The sequence below is a fragment of the Lissotriton helveticus genome, chromosome 9, assembly GCF_964261635.1.
Source record: "Lissotriton helveticus chromosome 9, aLisHel1.1, whole genome shotgun sequence".
Lineage (NCBI taxonomy): Eukaryota > Metazoa > Chordata > Amphibia > Caudata > Salamandridae > Lissotriton > Lissotriton helveticus.
The window spans coordinates 239,587,716-239,608,195 of record NC_136070.1 but is presented as its reverse complement, the minus strand read 5'-3'; the positions used below and the strand labels follow the sequence as shown (position 1 = coordinate 239,608,195).

The window sequence follows — 20,480 nt, the reverse complement described above, 5'->3', positions numbered from 1 at the left end:
GCATAACATAGATGAGTCCCCATTGGGATTATTTTCAGCGACCGATGGATGGAAGTTTAAGGGATAGAACTAAGATGGTCCGGGGATGGATTTCCCCCGAAATCCAGAGATCAGTAAGAAACAAATTCAGCCACCCCCTACGAATTCACCCCCTATTGCTGCACAGGTAGAGAAAACAAAAGATGCTTCAGAAGAACCCGAAGGAGCTTGGAAACAAGCATTTACAATGCAATGGTCTCGCCTTTGCAAAAGTTAGAGCTATTGGCATTGTAAATGACACATTTTTTATTTATGTGTTGGAAACAGATAAATAAATGGCATTGTCATTTACAATGACAATAGCTTAATCTCTAGCAAATGCCACACACAAACACACAGACCCACACACACACAGAGCCCCCCACACACACACAGAGCGCAACACACACAGCGCAACACACAGTGCCAGTGAAGCATCAACACATATTGCACTATGAAGGAAACTCCATGTAGTCCAGCGGCATGCCCCCACAATATACCACAGGTACCGAGGCACAGTAAAATATGACTCATTTAAACATGTCATGTCCTAAAATGTACACAATACGGTGACATACACTAAAATACACCCCCCCAATGACTATGATCAAACCCAACATGTACCCCACTTCAATTGACAATTGCATTTGCTTGCAGTAGAATGCCCTTCGCGAAAGCCAACTGGTCATCTTTCAGTTTCTTATTTTAGTATTTGGTTGTTAAACTGGTATTAATTAGATTAAATCTTTGCCCAGACAGTATTACCATGTGTAAAATGACAAAATGAAGTAATACCATAAAAAATTTGCACCATTAAGCCGCGCAATTTGTTTTCTTCCTTTGCCGCATAATTTAGTCAGCTCTGTCGGGTTATTCAGTGCTCCGCTGCCGCATAATTTTAGTGGCCCTGGGTACGTGTGAGCAGTGTGCTTTACTGTTCAGGAGTGTTGCTTTGCCAATACTGTCTGGTGCTGTGCGTATCATGGGGCGGCAGGTTGTGCCAAATGCCTGTTAAGAAAACTTGTGGGGAATCAGTTGAAACGTTGATTTGAAATTCACTGTCCGGCATTTCTCAGACTTGTTTAACAGTCACTGCGTAGCAGCTCTCAAATGTGTCCGACAATCACAGACATGCCACCTTCGAAAATGTCATACATTCACAGACTCGCGTCATTCACTACAAATGATTAATAATTAAATAAGCACAAATGGATGTGTCGTAACATCAGCGGGCGCGCATGCTCCCTCTCGTGCCCTCTCTCCCCCTCTACAGTAGTAACACAAATTTCTTTTTATGGTTTTGCCTGCCCATCTCTTAAAGTTGACCCGTATCACATGTGGTCCCATCGGGTAGTTTAGATTTTTTAATCTGCATCGTTTTGTTTGCCAGGATTGGCCTGCGGGGACATATAGTCTCAATTTTGCTATTCCAGCGTTAGTACTACAAGTTCCAGCATCCCATGCAGTGTTGGCTGAGGACATAACACTGGATGACTGTGTTCACCACATGACATGCGCCAGTTGTACATCGCCCTTTACTCTCAGCCTCCCCTATGGATATTATAGGGCCATCAGAGGCCCTCTGGGACCCTCTTGTCTCCTACTGTTATGTATTAATGGCCTGGTTGAACACCGGAGTGCTTGTGGACCTTCTTCTGAGGGTCGGGGCGGGGAGGGGAATTGTATTCCGTCTGCAGTCTCGTCGAGTGCCTGGAAGGCCCGTCCCCTTTCTGTGGACGCTGGTTCTTTCGACGTGAAGCGCTTTGCTTTTTTATTCTATCAAACACATTCATCCTTTTACATCCACCCATTCATCCATTCTCCATCCATCCACTCACACTTCTCTAACCACCCGTTTACATTAATGCACCCAAATACTAATCCACCCAGTCCTTCCACTCGCCCACCATGTCCCCTACTACCCACCTATTCATCCATGCATTAATTCATACCTTCGCCCATTGTATAACTGAAGCGCTGGCAAAAGGAACAAGCAGCCCAAATGACAAAAGAATGATAAAAGCAGCGCAGCGTTATAATTTGTAAATAAGTTTCAGGAAAATTAGAATGGAGATATGCGAAACAAACCACGCCCCTTTGCCAGAGCGTGTGGCGAAACCTACAGTAAAGTAGAATGCTGAAATGCTGAGATGGTCACCCTCGGAAGAGCACGGCGGCCCTTTAAATGCTCAATGTCTTGGCCAACACCTGCGCTAAGTAAATTAGAAATACTCGCGCCTTTTTTCTTTTAAAACTCGATACTGAGGCCCCTCGTTTGGGTGGCAGCACCTCAGCCTCCCCCAGGGGGGTCGTACTAGGCGCTGCATGTGCTTCTAAAATGATCGCCAAATTACACCCGCACTTCAAGGCGCCTTCACGAGTATGAAGAGAACTCCACTCTCGGTCTTTGAGGAATCTCTGGGGGTGAGTGGAAGGTGGGGTACACTGGTCGCACGAGCAACAAGAATGTGGCCATGTCCTCCCTTCCGCGCCGGTCCGCCGTAGCTCGGAGGAAGCTGGCGCTGAACACTCAGGGCTGGGGGTGGAAGGGGCACCGTGCAGACTGCAGAGACGGCGTAGGGGACCTCCGAGCCACCGAAACAGTCACACTGCTCCGCTCATGCCACCCCTCCGCTCCTCAGGGCGCCATCCATCCGGCGCTTGCTGCTCTGCTCTTACCGCACGCCTACGATACGATCCATTCAGCAGGCAGTGAGTAAACACGCTTGCAGCTCCACGGAACAGTTACCGTGAGTCGGCCTTCATTTTGAGCGCTTCCCCAAATGTACTTGTGTTTGTGGTATCAATGGCTGAGTCTGGGGCAGAGGGGCATGGACATTCAGCAGTCTGAGAGGGCAGGAGGAGGCTGAATCGCTCGCAGGTCAAAATGGCCACAACAGAAATTAAGAGGTGTGTTGACTACCGACATCCAATTAGATGCGATCAGGGCGCGAGGGCAAGATTGAGTCCAAAGGCCTGTGTCTTCCAATCAGGCGATTATGACGTTTTCTGTCTCGAGCCTCGTGGACCGATCTGGATGTAGAGGCTAGCTTTTTGTTCTGTGTCTACACCCAACAATGACGACCGGTTTCAAGCAAAAATGAGCAGCAGAGGTCCGTGGCGGAGGATGAACCTCGGACCACGCCATGAACAGCACCATGTTTCAAGAATGCCTCGGAGAAACGCAGCGCCATTTTGGGATTCGGGGGCGTGTTTTTCTTTCTCTCCTCTTCCCATTGGCTGGAAGGTAAAATTCCAGCCAATGGAAAGAAAAGAGAAAGAAAGTAAACCCCCCCCCCCCCGAATCCCGGCTTGAACGGATTGACGCCCTTCTCCAACAATGGCTGGCCTCCGTTTAGGAAGCCAGCCAATGGAGAAGAGGGGCGGGTTCAAGCCCCACTCTGTAAAACATAAGATCTCCCCAGCAAGACTGCGCAAGCGCAGCCTTCGCTAGGCAGAGACCTAAAAACTGACCTTTAGGGAGAACTAGAAAATTGACACAGGAAAGTGCGAACAGGGAGTTGATCTTGAGGTGGCTGCTAAGGGGGTGCACTCACAACAGTGGCAAGCTGCCTCCAGGCAGACAGGAGCCCAGGTCGGTACCATGATCAGGATGCGGAACGGCTAGGTGGGAGGAGGTTTCCATTACCAACGCAATGGTAGCCCTGCTTTTGACTATGGCATTTTGGAAGGTACCTTTAGGCTCTGCAGGTAGTGGCTGGCATATGGGAGACAGAATAGGGACAGGTTATAGAGGCAGGCGAGTCAGAAGCTGAACGGGGAGAAGGGAGTGGCAAAACTGTTCGGATGGAGAGGCAAGGTGATTGAGGAAATGCCAATATGGCTGGAACAGACACTTTGGGAGGTTGCTAAACTGGAAGGCTCTGCAAATGGGATCTCATCTCATAGGTATTTAAAAATTGCAAAAATCATTGTCTGAATAACTCTAGTCAGAATAAGAATTGAACTGGAGCAAGAGTTCCTACTACTAACAAGTCAGTCATGCATTGCATAGGGATGTCGGGAACGCGAGGAGTTGTAAGTCCCATTATTTTCTACACTGCAGACAAAGCTGATGATGGAACAGATATGGCCAAACACTAGTACACCCCGATAAACTAAACAAAAGAGGTGCCAACAGAAGCTGTTAGATCTGCCAGGGATGTTTGGATAAATACGCCTTTCAAGATACAGTTACTCACTGCTCGTATTGGGGTTGATCGTAGCGTGTAGAGCCATAGCACGGCTGTGGGGGCCACAATGATTTGAGGATTGGTTTAAAGGTATAAACCATTGTATAAATGCAAGCCGGGTAATATGAGAGTAGCAGACCCCTCATAAGTTTTATAACATATGAATCCAACTTAGACTTTAGTGCAGGATGGAAAACGAAGGCTGAAGCACTGAGTGAGGTTTGACAAGGATGTTGTGGTGTCACCAATCAGTGCTCAAGACCAGGGAACTATAGTATAGGAAAGGGGGAGTGCATGGACAGGGCACTTTTGGGGATTGGATTAGGATCACATACTAATGGTATGATAGATATTTTTATAAGGTCATGCGTGGCTTACCAGCACGTCAGAATCAGTCTTGCATAAAACATCACTATGGTGTTACACAAATCGCTGCCTGCCTTCTAGAGGATCGCTGGAAAAGCTGTCCCTACTCCAAACAATTAATGGTTGTGAGTATATGGAAGTAAGGGTGTAAAAGTCCATTGGTCTGCATATAAATTTAAGACTTCCACATACCCTCCCTCCCCTGAACATCTGCTATCTTCTAGGTCCCTCTACCTTATGTACGTTTCCTAATGCAGAGGAGGTACATAGGCAAGTAGGTGGTGCACTACCACTCATGAACCCATTAAAAAGTAGTGAAAGGAGTAAGCATATTAATCCCCTTTTTAAAAATCTTTTAGTTGCCCCATGAGGACAGCAACAAATATGGATCGGATTGAACATAATGTCCACCACTTATCACTTAGAGACTCCAAATGAATGTTCCACTACCTTCCCCTCCATTTTGTTTCTGAATCTCATAAAGTACTAATCCATGCAATAGTTGTTGTTCATGGGTGGGTAGTATAAGTTGGTATTCTATACAGCCTTCGCCACCAGATTTTTTTAATGAATGGGAGTCTGTGCTGTTCTGCTTGTTTATTACGACAGCAATAAATGTGCTAGCCCCAGTAACCTTTCGTTATTCTGCCCGACAGAGACCATCAGCCCCGTGGTTCACGGAGCCTTTAAGACTCCTAAGGCAGGGGTGTAGGAGGCAGGAGAAGGCTATGGCGGGTGAGCTGGAACCCCCTAGAGAGGGAGAAGCACAAATCTCTCCTTAAGGAGTATAAGGTGGAGGTTATCAAGGTGAAACAAGAATATTTCGCCCATCTAACGACCACTCTTACCTCCCCGAGAGAACTCTTTAAGATAGTTGATTCACTTTGCACATTACAGATGCCTGATCCTATTGTGTGTTCACAAGACCTCTGTGATAAAATCGCAGGATTTTTTCACACGAAAATAGCAGACATCTACTCGGCCCTTGATTTACAAAAGGCCCTAATGCCCCCCCCCCCCCCCTTCTCCCGATCCAACCCTCTTCCCTTCCGAAGCTGATGCCCCGACTAATACAGTGAGTCTGTCTGTGTTTCCACCGCTCTCTCTGCAGGAACTTGACTTGCTTTTAAGCAAGATGAGGTCAGGGTCTCCTTTAGGCCCTTGTCCTCTCAAAGTTTTCAAGGACTGCAGAGATACTTTGTTGCCTCCGCTTCTGGACATCATGAACAGGGCAATGAAGGATGGTATTTTTCCCTCCCAGTGGAAGAGTGCTGTAGTCAAGCCCCTCCTTAAGAAGCCTACATTAGACCCGGAGGTACCTAAAAACTTTCGCCCCATTTCCTTGCTCCCAGCACCAGCAAAGATGCTGGAGACTCATCTAAACCAGAATTTGGCGGCGTTTCTGGATACCTCGGGTCTGCTAGATCAGTCCCAACATGGTTTCAGGAGAGCCCACAGCACGGAGTCGGCCCTTACGATAGTGCTTGATAACATCCGCACTGAGGTTGACCAGGGCCATACCTCCCTGCTGATCCTTTTAGACCTGACAGCCGCCTTCGATACCCTGTCTCCCTCGGTTCTTACATCTCGTCTGAGGGAGATGGGGGGTAGATGGCGCGGCTCTGAGCTTACTGGCCTCGTTCCTGGATCAGAGGGAGCAGAGGGTCAAGCTGGGAGAATATCTATCTCCTCCCACACCTGTGCAATGTGGGGTTCCACAACGGTCGGCATTAAGTCCGACCCTGTTTAACATCTATGTGGCCCCACTTGCCAGGCTTGTGAGATCGTTTGGGATGGAGGTAGTCTCCTATGCCGATGATACCCAGATCTTGGTGTCCCTCTCTCACTCGGTGAACGCTCCCATTCGTAATTTTAGAAACTGCATGGAGGCGGTTTCTAAGTGGATGATTTACAATTCACTTAAACTGAATGGGGAGAAGACCGAGATTCTGGTCTTCGGCGGAAACACCCACATCTGGACGGCCGAATGGTGGCCCCCCCTCGCTGGGAGTCTGCCCCACACCTACAGATTCTGCGAAGAATCTGGGAATGATGATCGACCCAGCTCTCTCAATGGCACAGCAGGTCAACCGAACAGTTGCTACCTGCTGGGGCACTATTAAAATTCTTCGGAAAATCAAACACTATTTGTCCCCTCAGGCTCGCAAGCAGGTCGTTGTTGCACTTGTTGCTTCGCGACTTGATTATTGTAACGCTCTGTACGCTGGCGCTAACAAAGGTCTGGTGCAGCGCCTTCAGACTGTCCAGAATGCGGCGGCCAAATTTGTACTGGATGCTCCTAGACTCTCCTCCGCCACGTCTGCCAGGAAAAGCCTGCACTGGCTTCCTATTGAGTCCAGGATTGTCTTCAAGACTCTTTGCTTGACCTATGGGGAGCTTGCTGGCAAAGGGGCTGATGGCGTGAGGAAACTGCTGTGCCCATATGCACCGGATAGAGTCCTCCGTTCCTCAACTAAGAGCCTGTTGGTGGTGCCTCGTGTTCGTAGAAGCAAATGGGCAGGGCCGGACTGGGACCTAAAACCAGCCCTGGCAAAGTGCTTGGCCAGCCCCCGAGGGATTTGGGGGTGCGGATGAATCACCTTAGTAATGGGCTACAGGTCGGCCCTGCCCCCTTCAAAGGCATTTTGGGAATTACATGCTCCAACATGCCAAGAAACATCCACCCCATCCCGTCTCATCTTCCCTAACCCTCCCCACCACCCTGCCCTTCAAAAGCACACTTCCGCACATTTACCACCTAACCAGGTGTTAAATGTGTGCATTAAACCAAACAGAATTGGGAGATCTGTGAGGAATTCAAACCACAGTCAAAAAAACCTGCACATTTCCTCCGTTCTGTGGGGTTTACCTAGTATTCAGAGTAAATATGTGCAGAGAAACCAGTTATATTGATCTCTTTTTTTTGAGTTCAAATCTTTTTTTATTGAACAAAAATGATAACGGCCATAAGGCATCAGTAAAGTTACATTCGTATTGGAGTGACGCCGTGGTCAAGCATGGATCAGTGCATATAACACAATACATACATACATACAGTAACGGAAAATAAAGCATAATGAAACAAGAAGGTAACATCAGTCCGGATCTGTAAATGAGATGAGATGAATGAGATGAATGAACAAATAAATGGATAAACAAATAAATAAATGAAAAGGTGAACAATAAAATATGCCATCATTGCAATCTTTACGTTTGTGTACGGTTCCGTAGTGCTCTCCATCCAGATCTAGTCAGATAATACTAGGCATACTTTGTCATCCCTGCACATTGTGTCTAAGTCTGGTAAGCCCATATGGGCAGGATATAACCAGTACAATTCGTGCATCGGGCACCCCCACATTTACCATGTGTTGATCTCATTGGTGGTGAATCATGGTGGATCGAAGGTAAAGGAGGCCTGGTCTAAAGAAGACCATAGTAGTTATATTGATCTCTGATCAAAAGTTTTCAACCATGTGTCCAGAAGCAAACAAACTAGATACCTCCTGTGTGCAATACATAAAACTTCCTTAGCAAAACATAGCCTAACCTCTTCTCATCCTTAGAATTAAATGTACTTTTTGTTTCTCCATCTAATATATATCCTGCAGTACAGGTCATTACTGAGACCCAATCTGACTGAGCCCTCTGCATGCACCACCCCTTTGTCCAGAACAAGCAAATCAACTGGAAACTTGCTGTGTGCAATAAAGGAAACTGCATTCACATTACATAACAACCTTTTTATGATCCTGAATTAAATTCATTTTTTTTTTATCTCTGCCCAAAATATTTGCTCAAGAGAGAATCATTAGTGGGACCCAATCTGAGATATCCCAGTGTACCACCAGTCAGGTGGCCTAGTTCTCTTTACCACTGTCTAGAGGCATCAAGTTCTGTCATGGATGGCTGGGGCCTCACTGCAGCTGTGCAGCATTGGTGATTTATTGAATAGCCGCCAAAAAAAGGTCCTCCTAAATTTACAGGCTCGGATAATGACATATTGTGTCAGTGTGTATGATAAGACTGAGTGTCAGAAGATTGTGATATGTATGTGTGCGCTCGGCAAACAGATACATTCTGGAGCCAATAAACTATAGACTGTGTAAGTGGAAGCGTGTCAAGTGCCAAACACTCGAGCCCTGATTTCTCATCACTCACACTTTAGGCGGAAAAAAGTTGTTGTCTTCAAGATTAGCAAACAGTGTAAATGAGTAGAAGAGCAGGGTTCATTCCCACCCTTTCTCCCCATGGTTGGATTCAGCCTCTCTGCCCCTGGATGTGGCTGGAGCTTCTCAGCGGAAAGCTCCATCTACGACGTCAGTCAATAGGTAAAGCACCCTTAGCTGCCACCCAAGATGATGGACGTCCCTGGCTCAGCCGCTGTGTAGACGCTTCACACTGTGAAAATGGCGGTCAGGTTTGTGAAATAGGTGATGACTATCTTGTAACATTATCCATTTCCTTGTTTACTTGTTTTTTTTAAAATTATAGTATTCTATAAATACGGACTGTCAACCTGGTCCTTGAAACGCTTCTTTCTATGTGTTTTAAGTTGTGATACATTTTCGTTGCACAGCACATCTAATTTAAACAACACATTATTCATATTTAATATAAAGTTGGTCTGATAAATAAATGATGCTACAAACTAAAGCGTGCAGCAAGACCAGGAGAATCGGTCCCAGCCTCTTTTCCTGGGCCGGTTTTGGCTGATTTTGTAACAGGAGCCGATTTTGCAGCTCTGCTGCAAAAACGGCCCCTGTAACAAAAACGGCCCCCAAGAGCCGAAAATCGGCCCCACCCTGGCGGCCTACCGGGGAAACGCCCGGTGCCCGCTATGGCCAGTCCGGGCCTGCAAATGGGGCGGGAGGGCGTTTTCAACTTTAGCCCCCAAGTTGTGGAACAGCCTTCCCCTAGAAATTAAATCCCAACCGTTGGTCCTGAACTTTCGGAAAGCTCTAAAAACGTGGCTATTCTCAAAGGCGTACCCGTAGTGCTGGTTATCTGGTCATTCTGATTTCTTTTGCTAGGCGCCTTGATGCCTTCGGGCTTAGTAGCGCATTATAAGACTTATTTCATTTCATTTCATTTCACATGGTCATGGTATTTTACCAGAATATCCAGGTTTTTATATCATCTTGCAGTGATTTTGACTGCAGGATACTGAATATCACTAGATCATCACGGTAAGTATATGCAGGTACGTGCAGGTTAACGATTCTTGTTTTCACATCTGCTTACCTTGATGATTCATGTATCAGCAAGCTAAGTATATATGGAGTGAAGGAAAGAAAATCTACATTTACCTATAAGCTGATATATACTACCTTGACGATTTCGTGATAGTTGATATTCTGCAGTACGATACTCTGGTAATCCAAACTCTGACATACAACATAAGTAAGGGATTTTGGGTCCCTGTTGGGGTAGACTGAGCAGAACACGTTTATAAAGGGCCAGAGAAGAAATAGGTCTATAAACACGACTTTCCTTCATTGAGAATGACTGTCGAGAGGTGTATTGTTTTATTGCTACTGGGTTTACTATTATATGTTTTTGACATTATATGTTAAAGGTGTCCTAAGTTGAATGTTGTCATAATGCGTCTTAATTCCCAACCAGACATCATCAAAGGCACATGGTAGTGTCCTCGCAGTAAGTGGTCGAAGCTGATTAATGTTTTTTTTTTTTTTTTAAAACAGGCTTGCATCTAAGGGCAAAAGAGAAAGTTCATAGCTGCTGATCAAGAGAAATATGAACAGCAAACTCTCGGCAGCCAATCAGATTGTCTGTCGGGTGGGAATCCACTAAAATGAGCACTGGCAAAGCCAGAAGGTTAAGAGACGTTGCCAAATGAAAAGAGCTTCGTCCCCCACCTCACCCCTCCAGGAATCAGCATGGGGAGCCTTCTCCCATCTTCTGGCCTCTAAGTAGCAGCAGCTGATAAACTGAATTCGAGTAAACGAAGAGGGCTGTTGATTGCAAGAAAGTGCTTTTTCTAACAGTCTCTCTGTTGGAGCACAAATTAACTCGACATTTACCTCTAGGAAGCAGGGTTTAAATAACAGACCGTGCATAATAAAAGGGGGATTCCACGAGGAGTGCACGCGCAGCTTTGAGGTTTGTTCAGAGTCCAGTCTCCCTTCCATGCTCTCAGCCCAACCCTACCACAACCCCCAGCCTCCCCTGCATACCAAATGAAGCTGGTTTACTGCTGTTCACAGGAAGGTCCGAGCTGGAGACCTGGATGTCTCAATAAGCCTTCCAGGCCGTAAATGACCGGAACATATGCTTAGCTTCACAGCAAAAACAGAGAACGTGCTACAGTCTCAGTAAAGGCTACACCGCTACAGTGTGTCGAGTGGCTAGAAAAAAATGAACACTTGGGCGGCCATGTGCGTGTTTTGCAACGTTGTTTAGAACTAAATCGAAAACAAAAACTCATTATCACATCTAAACACCTGTAATCGGGAGGGGGGGAAATAATGGCCCAAACGTGTCTTAATGTTACGCGCCTCTACACGCCCTTTGACACCGAGGTGGGCCATGTCTGTGCCTGCACCAGATAACAGACCTGTGTTGATCCCGAAGTCACGTGCCCGTGAGGCAGATATGACAGGTCCGGTGTTCTGCAAGGTTCACCTCTTAGTTTCATTTCTCTAAAAACGAAACTAAAAGAAGATGTAGAGCTGTTGGGAACAGAGGGTCTGCTAGAGAAGAGAAACTGGGCGAGACGAGACACTCCAGGGGAAAGAGCCTCCACACATTGGTAGCAGCAGATGGTGGAGGCCAGGAGCAGCCACATGAGGGCGCTATGCAGCCAGATGGAAAGGAGAGATGACGTGCAGCTGCGATGGAAGCCCATCCAGGAAGGAAGGCTTCTCTCAATGGATGGTACCAGGCAATGGCCATCGGAAGAGCACAAGATTTGTCTAAAACAAGGATCCATAAAAACGTGCTTATTCATTTAGTAACTGTAATGAACAGCTCAAAAACATTTCAGATGCTTTTGGAAACCAAGCCTGTGACCTTCACATTACACCACTCTACATTTTCATCCCCATTTTAATCAACGTAAAGCCCTTACGAAAGCCACCTGAAACTCATGCACCTGCCCCTTCTATCTGCTCACTCTCCATTTCCAGAATCCCCGGCACTAGCATAAACACTACAAATGTATCTTACCACTTTGAATAATCTCTACGTAGATGTTGATCACCTTGAGCAATGAATGTCCCCACATAATGTATGCCACAGATGAAAATGATGCGCTCTGATGGTTCTGAAATCCTGCATACTTACCCTGCTCTTCGTCCAAGTCCCCAATATTGAGATCATCAGACCTACTCTACACCCTCTACTGATCCTGTTAAAGAGCTAATCACACCAAATCTTCATCGCACAATGCTCCTTCAACCATCACTCCTTTACTCAACCAATCAACTCCTACACATGCACCCTGTTCACATACAGAGGCAGGTATGAACTCCTGCATCACGTTTTCAGCTAAATGTAGTATGCCATACTTAGTATGCAGAATACAATTTCCAGCATGAAGGTAATGACTCTTCCTGCCCCTATCTCACACCTTAAAACTCCTGCCTTCAACATCCTATCTTAAATGTGACACATAAGGAAGAGGTCCACTCCTAACTCCCTCTTACTACCTTATTAGCTACTGAAGGAACTCTCACACACACCTATTGTCCACCAGAATGTCCTAAAGATACTGTTTTTCCAACAACATTTATTACTAGAGATTCTATGCGTAAATACAGTCAACACAAACAGCTCTGAATATACCTCTCACTCCATCTCTACCACCGCCAGTCTAGAGTTACCGGAGCTCAGCATAGTTCGATAAGCACTAACAATCTGATAAACACCACCACCACTTAGCCAACCCCATCACTGGGGAAACACGACTCTTCAAATCTGCCTTAATAAGCTACCAGTCTGCAATATCTGTATACTCTACCACTTCATTTTAAAGCCGGTTTTGAACATAGCGTTGACTGGCGTGAACTCACAAAAACCTTGTTCTCATCCATACCATTTCATGGACTATTGTTACTATCCAACCAAAGAATACTCCACCTGGATAGAACTGATAAGACAGGTGGTGGGGAAGCCGTTAACAACAAAGAATCCACATCTTGCTGTCTGATTAATACTCTCTCCGCACAGACTCTTGACGCTCTTACAGTTGACATTGCCAACCAAATACCACATAAAGATCAGATAAACTGCAGACACCCAAGTGTGGAAAAAAAAACTGGCGTTATTTGACATTATTTGAGGAAGGCTGTTAGCAAACACCACTCAACATTATAGTTGACACTGGTTTATAATAAGGCCTTAATGGCCGAGGATTATTCAGAGTGCCTTCATGTAGAGGTTAAACACCAGGGGAACATTTTAGGTTCCTATGGAATCCACCGGGTGAATAAATAGATGCACATAGGTGAATGAAGGGTTTCGTGTGAGACCAAGTGGTTGATCGTATCAAAAAAGCCTGTTGATGATTAAAGCTGCACCAACAGATATGGTATACCATTAACAGTAATTACAGATTGTTAACTACCTGGTAAGTGGGCACATTAAAGCACTCTTGAAGCTGCATAGCTGCAAGAATTTTCCTTATGAAGATAAACTGTAATTTGGTGGTACTGGAGAGCTCTTCTGCGCCGAGGTTTGGATTTTAGGGGAGGAGAGAGTGACTTTGACCAGTTTTCAAGGATTAGGGATAAGATAACAGTAAGAAGAGAAGGGAGGAGGATGTGCAAGATACTATAGGATTCACAGGTAGCAGGGCTTTAATGACAGATTATCTAAATAGTTAATTATCATAGGAGGTTGTTTTTAAACAGTGTAGAGTGGGAACCAACATTTGCAGAGTGCAGTGCAGGGTGTATCAGGAGAGTATGTGAGGGTTTTCCAATATGCATCGTGAAGTTGACAATGACAAGACGGATTGTGTCAACTGATGTTTTTAATAAAATATTTATGAATGTCAATTTCTTTGCAGAATTATGAATCACTGGAGGAAGGAGGAGGCTGGATGTGGTGTGTGTGGTTAGAATATAGTGGCTCTGATTGTGTTAATTTGATTTTTGATTGTATTTCTCCTGAAGAGAAACATACACGGAATGGCTTCTATCCACTGAAAACAGACAAAAGCGACAGAAAAGTGATAAGCAGAGAATGGATAAGCAAAATTAAGAGTTCTTAAGGGCTTTTCTGAAGATGGCACTCTGATGTATTGCAGCTGAGACAGTAGCAGATCGAAACATTTTGCATAAACACAATACATGATCAATCTCCCTATTGGGCCTGCTTTAATAAGAGAAAAAAGTTGTAACCGAGCTTCTGAGAAGATAAATTAAGAAGGAGCATAAAGACATAAAAGATGAGATAAGCAGGACTGCTCAGGGTGATGGTAAACTATATGTATCAGGAAGAGACACAGCCTGAACTTTCTGCTCAACCACCAGCCAGTGCAACTTTCTACATGCCTCAGAGACATGGACAAACTGGTTTAAATGATGAATGAGATGCACCTGAGTTCTGAAGCGATCAGGTTTCTGCACACCTCATGTAGGTAGGCCTAGATATAAACTGTTGCAATTATCGATTTCTGAAAGCACCTCTGGAGAATAAAAAGAAGAGCATGTTTTAAGAACAATAGAACATGGAAGCTGGAACTGCATAATGTGCCTATTTGGGTTCTTACTGTACTTGGTTAGGTGTACAAGAGCTTGTGGTCCAGATGAACGCCCAAAGATTTCGCCTTGGTTACAGCAGTGGCAACCGATCCTAGATTATCTGACCAAAGCGAGTCCTCCCATTGGTTGGAAATTATAAGCCAATCATCATTCGACTGCCTTCTGGCAGCTATGAAAATGTGACATGGGCACTGGGGCCGGTAGACCTAGGTAAACTCTGGCATCAGCATGTGACAGCAGTACAGCCAAAAGACTGAATGAGCCTGGATTGAAGGTAGACATAGAAAATGACAGCTGGAGAGCATGATGAACCTTGGGAACTTTTAGTGACAAGGCTGTGTTGGCGGACATAAAGTGGGCAAACTTGACAGGCTGCACGCGTACCTCCAGAATAGAGAGGAGCCACTGAAATATAATGCTATTTCTACTTCCTTCAGAAGCCTGGCTAATATGTTATGTTTCACCACATCAAAAACATTCTACTTCCTTAAGAAGCCTGGCTAGTATGTTATGTTTCACCACATCAAAAACATTCTACTTCCTTCAGAAGCCTGGCTAGTATGTTATGGTTCACCAATTCAGAAACAGCGGGAGGACCAGTCCTACAGATGCCGTCATGGACAGTGTTTCTAGTTTCTCCTGAAGCTAATAGCATGCCTGTCTAGGGTGCAAATTAGGCTGCAGATCATTCAAAAATGTGTGTTCTTCTAAAAAAGCAGGAGCTGTTGAACAAATTTTTTTACCCAGGGCATGAAAGAGGATTACTTTGTGATAATTAACTAGATCCAGCATACCTAATGTTTTCTTCTTCAGCAAAGTTGAACATGGAGATGTTTTTTTAATTTTTTTATTGTGTGCTTCCATAATCTGGACTTTCAGGTGCTCATTGTATCAGGGTGGGCAAAACATTAGATGGAAATGTGGTGGCGAAGGTGGGTGTAAGGATTAGTTTATCATTAAGGTGTTCAAAAGTGGAAGATGAAGATCAAATCTTGATCTAGATGACAACACAGTGGGTGATGATGCAGTCACCCCAGTTTTGTTTATATATGGTTGGTCAGTGGTTGGCTGTCAGTCATATCAGCAATGCGATCATCAAGTATAGAGATGATGTGACAGTGAGCGGGCGCTCTGCGATGAGGAGATTATGCAGCCATTACTGAAGATCAGTTCATCAATGGGTACCACAGGCAACAACCAGGGTGGTCGGACAGATGGTTTATGGGTGTTGTTTGAGAGGGATTTATAAAGCACAACCTGTCTCCAAGGGGAAGCTCAGTGCAGTAAGTAGCAAGAGATAGGTCACCCGCACCGAGGATTAGAGTATGAAAGGAAAATTTAGCAACAGAGGTGCCCATGTTAAAATTAAGTATGGCAGCGAGAGATGGAGTACAAAATGAGAGTGAGAAGGGATTCGTCATTGGGTGGTAGGTAGATGGAGATTAGGTGAGCTCCGATATATACGTTCTGAAGCTCTTTATGGAAGTGGGAAGTCTTGGATATCGTCAAGGACATTCCAGGGTCTTGAGGGCTCTGGAGAAGAAGGCTTGTTCTCTTGTACACGTTTTGTAGCCACGATGAAACAGAGGGTTTATGCAGGTGCCACCAGACTTTGAGCTTATTAACCAAATAGGCTGGCATACTCACGTGGAACGCTTTGTAGATCACACAGCAAATGTTAAAGTGGATGTGGGAGAGGAGTCACTGCAGTTGCCTCACAGTAAGTTCAGATGAGTTGCTGCATTCAGTGCACATTTCGGACTTAGGGCAGGCCCTCATTACGATGGCGGTCAGTCGTGCGTCCGACTGACTACATGTCGGCGGTCCCACCTGCCCGATTACAATGGGACCATCGTACATGCGGTCTAAAACTGCTCCTTTCCATTGAGGCTTGTGCTGCAGCCCTAGAAAAGGGCCACAGCAAAAGCCGCAGTGGAAGAGGCTAGTTCTCAAACATCCATGCACTGTGTGCTAGGCACCATGTGGTGCCTGGCACATAGATGTTTGGGGGTGCACCACATGAGCCCCCAGGCCACATACCAGTGGCTCATGGAGGACCCGTTTGGGGGCCCCCAAAGTCCCTTCCTGTCTGCCTTTACATGGCAGTGGGACCGCCATGTAAAGGCTGAGGGAAAAGGACATCCTGATCCCTACGGCAGCGCCTCCGCAGGTACTGTCCCCATTATAGAGATTAGGCACCGACCTCTGTCCCGATGGGCTCCTTTAGCCTGTCGGCAGCGGTTATTCCCCCCTGCCCAAATCGCTCCGACCGCCAGAATTGCAATCAGTCAATCTGATTGACACCCTATAAGTCGGGCAGACCGCTGTCGGTGGCAGTCCGCCAAACATCGGAATGAGGCCCTTAGTCTGGAATATGTTGTCAGCTCTGTACATAATGACTTAACCTCTATCTGGTGAGTTAAGAATAACAATTGATAAAGGTGATGCTGGCGCATGGTATTAATAGAGTAGTCCACTGGTTTCAGTACCTCACGCCATGCAGTCCTGACCAGCAGAGTATTCACAATTGTCATAATCAGACAGGCATTCATTTGGCTTGTGTTCTGAATTACTAACTGAGTCCATTTGCCCAACTAGGAATTAATAGCTCTGATCCAACAATGTTAGGTTGGGGGGAGGGTCGCTTAGGGGTCCTCTCTATCCCCCCATTTATTTTAATCTGTATGTTAGGCTATTAGCTACGATAACGAGTGATTTCCAAGTAGCCACATATATGTATGGAGATGGTAAGTACATTGTGATGAACTTCAGAGAAAATCAACCTGATGCCAACCTGGGGCTTTGAGGTGCGCTAGAGGTGGTGAAATCCTGGTTCTAGAAACATAATCCCTCGAAATCAGAGATCCTGGTAGCTCCAACCAGAGTGAGCTTACAGGGTACAAGACTCTGGTCTAATACAATGGAAAAGCCTCCTACCCCAGTGCATCCAGTTGGGAATTTTGGGGTCCTCTTTGATGCAAACTTCAATTTTACTGCATACATCGCCTCAATACTCAGAAATTATTTTTTAATCCTGCACATCTTAAAATGTAACCATTTCTCAGAGAATCACTGTAGCCAAGTCATTCTTTCAGCCCCGAATCGACTTCTGCAACTCGATCTATTTTCGCATTAGCACGGAAAAGCATCCTTAAACTGCAGTCCATCTAAAATGCCATTACAAGGCGCATATCAATTTCAGCAGGAGGTTTAATGGTATTGGTACCTTTTTGTAACCATTTCACTGGCCCATAGTACATGAACACATCATGCGTAAGGCCGCCTGTTATGTCTTATAAGATTTTCTACAATACTAGTCTTTTCTACCTGGAAATGAAATACAAAATGCATTCCAAAGTCAACCTCAAATCTCTAACTGCTGGCCTTTTTATTTCCATCCCAAAAAACTCAGATTTAAAAAGCTGAGGAAGAGCTTTTTGGATACAGGTGGCAGAGCTATAAAATAGAATCCTGTTTAAAACCCACCAGGAATATTCTATTCCCAGCTTAAGAAAAAAATATTCCAAAAATAGCTTTCCTCCATCGACCTGTAATTGGTCTACTGTCACATTTCTGTCTTACTTCTAGTAGGTGTCCACTCATGTCAGCTACAATAGGCTCCATGTGAGATTACGCCTCGCTTTATAAAAGCGAACATAGCGTAACATGTAGTAGAAAATTGTATGTCAATATGTGAAAGAACAAAGGTCTGCACTGCGATAGAGGAGATGCTTAATTTGGACACAGAGGGGTGAGCAGGAGTCTTTAAAAGGATAGGGTTTTACCACAAGTTGAGAGACTGTGGTGAAGCATTTCAGAATCATGATACTGAGCCTTGCCTAGCTAGGTGCCTTCCAAACGCATGAGGTTCCGCCATGTCTGGCTAGGCTCTCGATTCCAAGGCCATTCTCCAGTTGAAAGTGAATTTGGGTGTCATGGGATAGTATCTGGAGGATGTCTGGCACTGCCTTCATACCCGTATTAGTGGCTGGAAAATGATTTACAGCAACAGGGATGAGATATAGGAATCTAACCTTTCAACCCAAAGTAGGTTCTGGATCTGTGTCAGACAACTGGAACACCCTCCTGACCCAATTAAAAATGCCCCAGACATCCTGTCCTTCCGAAAAATGCTGAAGACCTACGTATTTGTGAGATATTTAAGTGAAAGACACCTGGATCCATCTATCCCTCGCCTGAGGACAATACCACTAAATGTACACACTCATTCATTATTCAGCCCTACCCCTCAGGTGATTTATTCCTAGGCATTCTTTCCATAAATAAAATGTTCTATACCTAAACCCTTTATAGACCCTCTTCTCCCAAGCTCCTACACTCTCTCTGCATCCCATTCCTTCTCCTGCCCTCTTTAAAGACTGACTTCTTGATTGTGCTCTTTTGTAAATATATCTTGTCTATATAGCTCCTTGTAAAGTGCTCTAACACAATTTGGGGAAGCTGCACTATATAAAATGATGCAAATAAATAAATGAGTTGGGACCTAGTGGCAAAGTTGTTGCCCTCAAGCCTTGAGTTCTAGTACAAGCTTTGTCTTTGGCCAGAACTTGCGAGGTTTTTGAAATTTCACCTATGCATGAAATTGTTGTGGAATGTAAATACCAAATGTACAGGATGATGTCTAGTCGTATCCTAGTTACCTTTCTGCAAGCCTTTTCTCCATCACAATCTCATTTCTACGATCTAGTGTCAACTGGACCACCCAAGAACCAACACAGATAAACACGAATACAACACCTAATTTGTGGATATACTCCGGCAATTTAAATAGAGATAGACACCCTTTCTGAGGCTGATGCCATGATCTTAATCTTTACTTGTTAATGTTGGTTGAGAGGGAGCAATGGCTGCACTCTATGGCAGTCCTAGACAGGTGTGTCGTTTATTTTACCCAGTATAGCAGCGACTTACACTGCTGAAAGTTTTAATGAATGTCTACTACGTTTTATGAACTTTGGGCAGCAGGAATTTCTCCCAAAATAAGGAACTAACGTTGGAAAGGCTCAGTTATGAATATGTAAAGGTCGGTTTGTTTTGTAAGCTCGTTTACTAAAGGATTTTACATGGGTAAAAAAACTACGCAGGCGTTTGATGAACTCCTGCGCAGTTCATCAAAAGGTGCATCGAGTCCAGTGTGGTCAACAAATTGGAGAATTACCCGCAGTTGTTGGCTCCTGGGCACGTTTCTGCAGTCTGGTGGCGATAGTTTGCCTTGTTATAGTACCATGAATGTACTTTAGAATCCTGTTTGTTGGACTGTAGATAGCAAAGTAAGTGGGACTTGAACAGACTGTAGAGTCACTGAATTTCTCCCTTAGCTGCGGGATCCAGTGTTGTTGTAGAGAGGTCTAGGGTATCATTCTACCACTAGTGCACGCAATGGCCCAGCAGCCACAGGGACAAAAAGAGCGAGTCTGGGCCAGATTGCTAGGTCCTCTTTGGCCCAGGGGAGTTGCTCAAACACTTAAAGGGGCAGGGCGGCACAATTTTATGGTAGAGCACTTCTGCACAATACAATTGATAAAGTTATTGGGTGCATAGATTTGGGCTGCATGTCTCTTTTGAACCTCAGGTGTGTTAAGAAATTGTAAAGTTGACGATTATCCTCGTAAAAGGTGTTATTCGCCTACTGTGAAATGGCCCTACCGTCAGCCATCGAACTGTAAATTGGTAAACAGCTGCCATTTGCCGTGATCAGCATTAGGTAGTTACCCAGCTTTTAGGGGCTCAACTGGATTTTCCCATTTAAGTCTGGAAGCAACCAAGGAAAATGGTGGAATCGAGCGGAGGGAACTGTTTCTATTTTAGCGAGACCACTGCAGCAAGCATGGCTGAGATCATAATAGCCTCACAACTCATTTACTTACATTCACGTGACCTTTTCCATAGAGAAATAAGAGAGAAAGCTTAGTCCTAATAGCCTGCTTTTAGCTATTAGGAGTCCTTGTGATCACTTGCATTTCAGTTTTTCAAGATGGGAAAAGGGGTGGAAATTGAGATTAAGGGTAGCATAATATGCTTTGTTGTCTAATACTATATTCACAATTTCTAATGTCTTGTGATACTCTCCTGAACATAAAAATTGTGTTGGGTTTGCCCTGGAATCATTTGGGAAAAAGTCTTAGGCCTGCAAATTACGCACTTCTGTTGGCAG

General features: G+C 45.0%; 1 protein-coding gene and 1 long non-coding RNA gene across 2 annotated transcripts in view; one reads left to right on the top strand and one right to left on the bottom strand.

The window, feature by feature from the left end:
• LOC144781142 (uncharacterized) overlaps window positions 1-13,597 on the top strand; it is a 55,677-nt gene extending 42,080 nt beyond the window's left edge. The window contains exon 3 of the long non-coding RNA XR_013600890.1: window positions 10,283-13,597. This is a non-coding gene — a long non-coding RNA (uncharacterized LOC144781142). The remainder of the gene's footprint in view (window positions 1-10,282) is intronic.
• BAHD1 (bromo adjacent homology domain containing 1) overlaps window positions 1-20,480 on the bottom strand; it is a 569,963-nt gene that overhangs the window by 380,827 nt on the left and 168,656 nt on the right. The gene's annotated exons all lie outside the window — the stretch shown is intronic.